An 8,640-nucleotide genomic window follows, 5' to 3' on the forward strand; every position below is an offset into this window, starting at 1 on the left:
TCCCACTTTGAGTCCAGGTAGTTTGGGCGAACTGACCCCACACCCCATGTTTGTTTCACTGGTAAACACATGGCCCTGGCCTGACCTATCAGTATCCCATCCTCTCAGACACTGTGATTGGCTCAGAAATGTGAGCAGCTAGTTCAATGACAGTCAGTCCTGGCAATTTACTGGACATATCAGGAAAGAAAACATAGGTCATGGATCTGCAGGCTGGTCTTCTTTGCTACTTCATGGGGAGACTGTACCTGAAAATGAAGCCAAGACAGAGGAAAGGAAAGCTGACAGAAAGAGATTCCTGATGAAATCCTTTATATCCCTGCATCATCCTCACCTTACTTGCAGTGTAACATGGCATTTACTTTGGGGCTTAAGATGTTTCAGTTAGATTTCTATCTGTGGGTACTGAAAATCCGTATCAATGCAGTGACACATATGTAAGTAATTGTGTAGACTACTACATTCCAGAATTGTGCTGTGACAACCCTAGACCTGCCAGCTCTCATTCCCTCACTCCCATGACCCTCTCATTCCCTTACTCCCATGACCTTTGCTCTTTCACCTCCAGGCCTTTGACCTCTCTTTCTCCAGCCCAAGCTTGATTATCTCAATCACTTGTTTCCTGACCCTTCTGCTCCTTCCTTACCTTGACTTCTATCACACCTGACCTTTGAACCCACAAGCCCAGGTCAAGCCTCCCTCTGCCTTCTCCGCCGCCTCCTGAGGGCTCTGTGTGTGGCAGGATGCAGTTACCCAGTGGTGCCCTGGAAACACTGCACAGTCATGGTCTCCAGCCTCAACTGGAGCAACCCAAGTAATGATTAAATGGTGTTATTTGGCAGGGTGCAGTGGCTCACGCCTGTAATCCCAACACTTTGGGAGGCCAAGGAGGGCAGATCACTTGAGGTCAGGAGTTCGAGACCAGCCTGGTCAACATGGTGAAACCCTGTCTCTACTAAAAATACAAAAATTAGCCAGGCATGGCAGCACACACCTGTAGTCCCAGCTACTCGGGAGGCTGAGGCAGAAGAATTGCTTGAACCCAGAAGGCAGAGGTTGCAGTGAGCCGAGATCATACCACTACACTCCAGCCTAGGCGACAGAGTTAGACCCTGTTTTTAAAATAATAAATAAATAAATAAATAAATAAATAAATAAATGTATTAGTTTTTTGGGGGGCTTCAAGTGATCCTCCCATCTCAGCCTCCCAAGTAGCTGGGCATGCACCACCACACCCAGCTAATTTTTTCTATTTTTTGTAAAGACGGGGTCTTGCTGTGTTGGCTAGGCTGGTCTTGAATTCCTGGACTCAAGCAATCCTCCTGCCTTGACCTCCCAAAATGCTGAGATTACAGGCATGAGCCATTGCACCCAGCAGTAAATGTTATATTGGTTAAAAGATTAGTTCAGCTGCAGTAACAGAGAGATCTAAAATAACAGTGGATCAAACCAGAGAAAAGTCACTTTATCTCACATAAAGTCCAAGCAGGCATGCCAGCAGGTGGGCTGGCTTTACAATCAGTAAGGGCCTATGGTCCTTCTATGATGTGGCTCTGCCACTCCCCACACACACCGTCTATCGTGTGGTCCAAGACAGCTGCTCAAACTCCTCCCAAAAGGGCTGAATTTGCACCAACTAGAAGGAAAAAAGGGGAAGAAGAGGACATACTCCTTCCCTTTAACCTTGACATTGAAGTTGCACCATCATTTCTACTCATATCCCAGGGGCCAGCACTTAATCAAATGGCTAGAACTAGCTGCAAAGGAGGCTGAGAAATGTAGTCTTACACTGGATGTCTTACACTGGATGGATATGTGTCCAGTTAAAAATTCAATTCCTATGTAAAGAGAGGAGAAGATAGATTGGGAAACAACTCTTAGGCTCTACCCTAAGCTTCTACTGTGTGCCAAGCACTGCTGGATTCTCCTTGTATGCTGACTCAAAGGCAGGTATGACCTTCCTTCTAGCCAAGGCATCTCTACTATCTGGGTCTCAGATAACAACCTGGGCCCCATTCCATCTCTCAAAGGCCTTGCTCCACCCATTACCTTCCTTTTCCTGTATTTCCATCTCTTCTCCCTGATCATTCCCACAGGATATGTGCAGTCTTTCTCCTCCCTCCCCCTCCCAATGTCATCACTTGGATTTCTGTCCTAGTGCAGTTCTCATCTTGCCAAGTGCCCCCCTTTCCCTTCCCAGTCTTCAGTCCAGTGCAACATAGCTTGTACTCTTGCTGCTCCCTTGAATCTGCTATCTCAAAAGTCCAGGGTGCCACAAAACAAGTTTTAATAAATGTTAAAAATTGAAATCATACATAATACTTTTCCAGTCACAATGGAATAAAACTTGAAATCAGTAACAGAAGGAAAATTCACAAATATGTGGAAATTAAACAATACATTCTTAAACAATTAATAGGTCAAAGAAGAAATCATAAGGGAAATCAGAAAATACTTTGAGATGAATGACAACAAAAGCACAATGTACCGAAACTCATGGGATTCAGCAAAAGCAGTGTTAAGAGAGAAGTTTATAGCTATGAACATCTATAATAAGAAGAAAGATCTCAAATTCATAACCTAACTGTGCACCTACAGGGACCAGGAAAAACAAAACAATAACAACAACAGAAAAGAACAAGCTAAATCCAAAACCAGCAAAAGAAAAGAAACAATAAAGATTAGAGAGTAGTAGTATTCCCAGGAGGAAAGAGGCAGAAGCAATTTAAGCATCCATTGACAGATAATGGATTTTTAAAAGATGGTATATACATATGGTGGAATATTATTAAGCCCTAAAAAAGAAGAAAATTCTGACACGTTACAATATAGATGAATATTGAGCCATCATGTTAGGTAAAATAAGCCAGTCACAAAAAGACAAGTACAGTATGACTTCACTTATATGAGGTGCCTATAGTAGTTAAATTCATAAAGACAAAAAGTACAGTGGTGGTTTCCAGGGGCTGGGGAAAGGAAAAACAGAGAGCTAATTCAATGGGTGCAGGGTTTCCATCTGGGAAGATGAAAACGTTCTGGAGACGGATGATAGTGATGGTTGCACAACAATGTAAATGTACTTAATGCCGCCTAACTGTACACGTAAAATGGTTAAAATGGCATCGTTTACGCTACGTATCTTTTACCACAATTTTTAAAAAAGATTAGAATGGAGACAAAATAGAGAAACAGAAAAACAGAGAAAATTAAAAAAAACTAAAAGTTGGTTCTTTGAAAAGACTAACAAAACTGACAAATCTTTAGCTAGATTTACGAAGAAAACAAGAGAGAAGACTAATTATAAAATCAGAAATTACAGCGGGAACATTACTATTTACTATACAGAAATAAAAAGAAATATAAGAGAATACTATAAATAATTATAAACAAATTGGATAATCTGGATGAAATAGACAAATTTGTTGAAACAAACTATGAACAGACTACCAAAACTGACTCAAGAAAAAGAAAATCTTACTGTAATCAAGTGAGGAGATTGAGTCAGTAACCAAAAGTCTCCCTATAAAGAAAAGCCTAGAGCTGAATGGCTTAACTACTGATTTCTACCAAACATTTAAAGAACTAGCACCAGGCCAAGAGCAATGGCTCATGCCTGTAACCCCAGCACTTTGGGAGGGTAATGTGGGAGGATTGTTTGAGGCCAGCAGTTCAAGACCAGGTTGGGAAACAGCAAGACCCCATCTCTACAGGCATGGTTGTGCACACCTGTAGTCTTAGCTACTTGGGAGGCTGAGGCAGTAGGATCACTCAGGCCCAGGAGTTTGAGGCTGTAGTGAGCTGTGATCACACCACTGCACTTTCGCTTGGGTGAAAAAGTAAGACACCAGTCCTTCTCAAACTCTTCCAAAAAACTAAAGAGAACACTTTCTAATGCATTCTATAAGGCCAGCACTGCCCTAATGACAAAACCAGATAAAAACATTATAAAACAGGGTGGGTGTGGTCGTTCACACCTGTAATCCCAGCACTTTGGGAGGCTGAGGAGGGCGGATCACCTGAGGTCAGGAGTTAGAGACCCCATCTCTACTAAAAATACAGAAACTATCCGGGCGTACTGGCGGGCAGGCTGAGGCAGAGCATCACTTGAACCTGGGAGGCAGAGGTTGCAGTGAGCCGAGATTGCGCCACTGCACTCCAGCCTGGGCGACAGAGGGAGACTCCATCTCAAAAAACAAAACAAAACAAACAAACAAAAAAAACACTGTAAAACAAACAAATCAACAACAACGACAACAACAAAACAAAGCAAGATCCTGTATGAATGCAGATGCAACAATTCTCAACAAAATTCTGGCAAACCCAATTTAGCAGCGCATTAAAGGATTATCACCATGACCAGTGGGATTTATTCTACAAAGGTAGTTTAACATACAAAAATCAATGTAATATGCCATATTAATAGAGCAATTAATATGCCATGTTAATAGATCATGTGGGGGAAAAACCCCACATGATCAACTCAATTGATTCAGAAAAAAACATTTGACAAAATCCAGTATACTTTCATGATTCAAAAAACAACTAGGAGTTGCCTATGAGAGGGAGGCAGAGCAAGATGGCCAAATAAAGCCTCCAGCAATTGCCCCTACCTGCCGCCAGCAGAAAACCAAATTGAAAAACTATCTGCACAAGAAAGCACCTCCATAAGAACCAAAAATCAGGTGAGCAGTCACAGTCCCTGGTTTTAACATCACATCAAAGAAAGAGGCACTAAAGAGGGTAGGAAAGACAGTCTTGACTCACCTGCACTACCCATCTCTCATCCCTTGCCTGCGGCCTCATGGCACAGAGACAGAATCTATGTACTTGGCAGAGAGATTGTGGGACTTTGTGCTGGAACTCAGTGCTGCCCTGTCACAGCAGAAAGCAACACAAAGCAGAATTCAACCAGCACCCACGCAGACAGCATTTAGACCAGCCCTAGCCAGAGGGGAATCATCCATCCCGGTGGTCAGAACCTGAGTTCAAGCCAGCCTCATCACCGCAGGCTAAAGTGCTCTGGGGTTCTACAGAAACTCGGAAGGCAGTCTAGGCCACAAGGACTGCAATTCCTGGGCAAATGTTGGTGCTCTGCTAGGCTTGGAGCCAGTAAATGTGGGGTGCATGTGACCTAGCAAGACAACAGCCAGGGCAGTCAAGAGAGTGCTTGCATCACCACTCCTGCAAAGCCAAGCAGCGCAGCTTGCAGCTCCCAGAGAGACTCCTTCCTTCTGTTTGAGGAGAGCAGAGAGGAGAGTAAAGGGGACTCTGTCTTGCAACTTGGATACTAGCTTAGCCACAGTAGAATGGGGAAACCAGGTAGAGTCCTGAGGCCCCTATTTCAGCCTCTAGTTCCCAGACAACATTTCTAGACACACCCCGGGACAAAAGGGAATGCACCGTCTTGAAGGGGAAAAACCCAGACTTGGCAGGATTCCTCATCTGCTGAGTAGAGGGCTTGGGCCTTGAATAAACATCAGTGGTAGCCAGGCAGTATTTACCATGAGCCTTGGGTAAGACCCAGTGCCATGCTGGCTTCAGGTGACCCAGCACATTCCCAGTTGTGATGGCCACAGAAAGAAACCCCTTCTGTTTGAAGAAAGGAGAGGAAAGAGTAAAAGGAACTTTGTCTTGCAATTTGGATACCATCTTAGCCACAGTGGTGTAGAGGACCAAGTGGTCTTTTGGGGTTCCCAATTCCAGGCCTTAGCTCCTGGATGACATTATTGGCCTTGCCTTGGGCCGGAGGGGAGCCTACTGCCCTGAAGGGAGAAATCCAGGCCTGACAATATTCAACACAAGGTGAAGTGCCCTTGGATCTTGAGTGAGCATCAGCGGTAGCCAGGCAGTTCTTGCTATGGGCCTGGGTTGGTGGTGACCACAGGGAGAGTTCTTCTGTATGAGGAAAAGGGAGGGAAGAGTGGGAAGGACTTGTGTTGTGGTTTGGGCACCAGCTCAGCTGCAGGAGAATAGAGCACCAAATGGATTCCTAAGGTTTCTGACCCCAGGCCCCAGCTCCCGGTTGGCATTTCTGGACTTGCTGTGGGCTGGGGGATGAGCTTATCACTCTGAGGGAAGGACACAAGCCTGGCTAGATTCACCAGATGCTGATTTTAGAGCTTTCAGGCCATGAGTGAACATTGGCAGTAGCCAGGCAATGGTCACCATGGTCCTTGGGTGAGACACAGTATTGTGCTGGGTTTGGGTCTGACCCAACAAAGTCCCAGTGGTGTTGCCACAGAAGTGCTTGTATCATCCCTCCCCCAGCTTCAGGCAGCCTATCAGAGAGACTCTGTTCCTGGGAAAGTAAGGGAAGAGAACAAGAGTCTCTGTCTGGTAATCCAGGGAATTCTCCCAGATCTTACCCAAGACCACCAAGGCAGTACCTCTGTGCAGCTGAAAGTTACAGCATTATTGGGCTTGGGGTGCCCCCTAGTGCAGATACAGCTGCAGTGACCAAAGACAGATTACAACACTCAATTCCCTTTGAATGCTTGGCAAGCCTTCCCAAGAAGGATGGGTACAAACAAGCTCAGACTGCAAAGACTATAATAAATACCTAACTCTTCAATGCCCAGATTTTGGCAAATATCCACATCATCAAGGCTATCCAGGAAAACATGACCTCACCAAACAAATGAAATAAGGCACCAGTGATCAATCCTGAAGTGACAGAGATGTGTGACCTTTCAGATAGATAATTCAAAATAACTCTTTTGAGGAAGCTCAATGAAATTTAAGATAATGCAGAGAAGGAATTCAGAATCCTATCAGATAAATTTAACAAAGAGATTGAAATAATTAAAAAGAACCAAACAGAACTTCTGGCGCTGAAAAATTCAGCTGATATACGAAGAATGTATCAGTCCACAGCAGAACTGATCAAGCAGAAGCATTAGTGAGCTTGAAAACAAGCTCTTTGGCCAGGTGTGGCGGCTCACGCCTGTTATCCCGGCACTTTGGGAGGCTGAGGTAGGCAGATCACTTGAGGTCAGGAGTTTGAGACTAGCCTGGCCAACATAGTGAAACCCCATCTCTACTAAAAACACAAATGTTACCCGGGTCCGGTGGTAGGAGCCTGTAATCCAGCTACTCAGGAGGCTGAGGCAGGAGAATCACCTGAACCTGGGAGGCGGAGGTTGTAGTAAGCAGAGATCATGCTACTGCACTCCAGCCTGGACAATAAGAGTGAAACTCTGTTGAAAAAAAAAAAAAGGACAGGCTATTTGCAAATACACAGAGGTGGCCAGGCATGGTGGCTCATGCCTATAATCCCAGCACTTTGGGAGGCCAAGATCAATTGAGGCCAGAAGTTCGAGACCAGCCTGGGCAACATGGTGAAACCCCATCTCTACAAAAAAATAAAAATAACAATAAATTAGCTGGGTGTGGTTGCACATGTCTGTAGTCCCAGCTACTTGGGAGGCTAAAGTGAGAGAATCAATTGAGCCTGGGAGGTCAAGGCTGCAGTAAGCTGTGATTGTACCATTGCAGTCCAGCCTGGGTGAGAAACTTTGTCTAAAAAAAAAAAAAAAAAGAAAAAAAAAGAAGAAGAAGAACAAGAGGAAGAAGAAAAGGAAAATAAAATGCAAAGAGGGGAAAAATAAAAAAAAAATGAAGCATGTCTACTAAATCTAGAAAATAGCCTCAAAAGGGTAAATATAAGAGTTATTCACCTTAAAAGAAGGTAGAAAGAGAGATCAGGGTAGAAAGTTTATTCAAAGGGATAATAAACAGAACTTTCCAAACCTAGAGAAAAAAATTAATATTCAAGTATAAGAAGGTTATAGAACACCAGATATAACCCAAAAAAAACTATATCTAGACATTTAATAATCAAACTTGCAAAAGTCAATAATAAAGAAAGGCTCCTAAGAGCAGCAAGAGAAAAGAAACAAATAACATACAAAGGAGCTCCAATATATCTGGCAGCAGACTTCTCAGTGGGAACCTTACAGGCCTGGAAAGAGTGGCATGACATATTTAAAGTGCTAAACGAAGGCTGGGCGTGGTGGCTCATGCCTGTAATCCCAGCACTTTGGGAGGCCGAGGCGGGTGGATTATTTGAGGTCAGGAGTTCAAGACCAGCCTGGCAAACAGGGTGAAACCTCATATCTGTTAAAAGAACAAAAATTAGCCAGGCGTGTTGGCATGCACCTGTAGTCCCAGCTACTTAGGAGGCTGAAGCAGGAGAATCGCTTGAACCCAGGAGGTGGATGTTGTAGTAAGCCAAGATTGCGCCACAGAACTCCAGCCTGGACTGCAGAGCAAGAATCCATCTCAAAATAAGTAAATAAATAAATAAAGTGCTGAAGAATAAAAAACCTTTTATAGTAGGATAGCATATCCAGCAAAAATATACTTCAAACATAAAAGAGAAATAAAGACTTCCTTAGACAAACAAGAGCTGAGGGATTTCGTCAACACCAGACTTGTCCTACAAAAAATGCTAAAGTGAATTCTTCAGTCTGAAAGAAAAGGATGTTAATGAGCAATAAGAAATCACCTGAAGGTGAGAAACTCACTGGTAATAGTAAGTACACAGATAAACACAGAACAGTGTAGCACTGTAATTGTGGTGTGTAAACTATTCATATCTTAAGAAGAAAGAATAAAAGATGAACCTATCAAAAACAATAA

The sequence above is a fragment of the Chlorocebus sabaeus genome, chromosome 22 (assembly GCF_047675955.1).
Source record: "Chlorocebus sabaeus isolate Y175 chromosome 22, mChlSab1.0.hap1, whole genome shotgun sequence".
Taxonomy (NCBI): domain Eukaryota; kingdom Metazoa; phylum Chordata; class Mammalia; order Primates; family Cercopithecidae; genus Chlorocebus; species Chlorocebus sabaeus.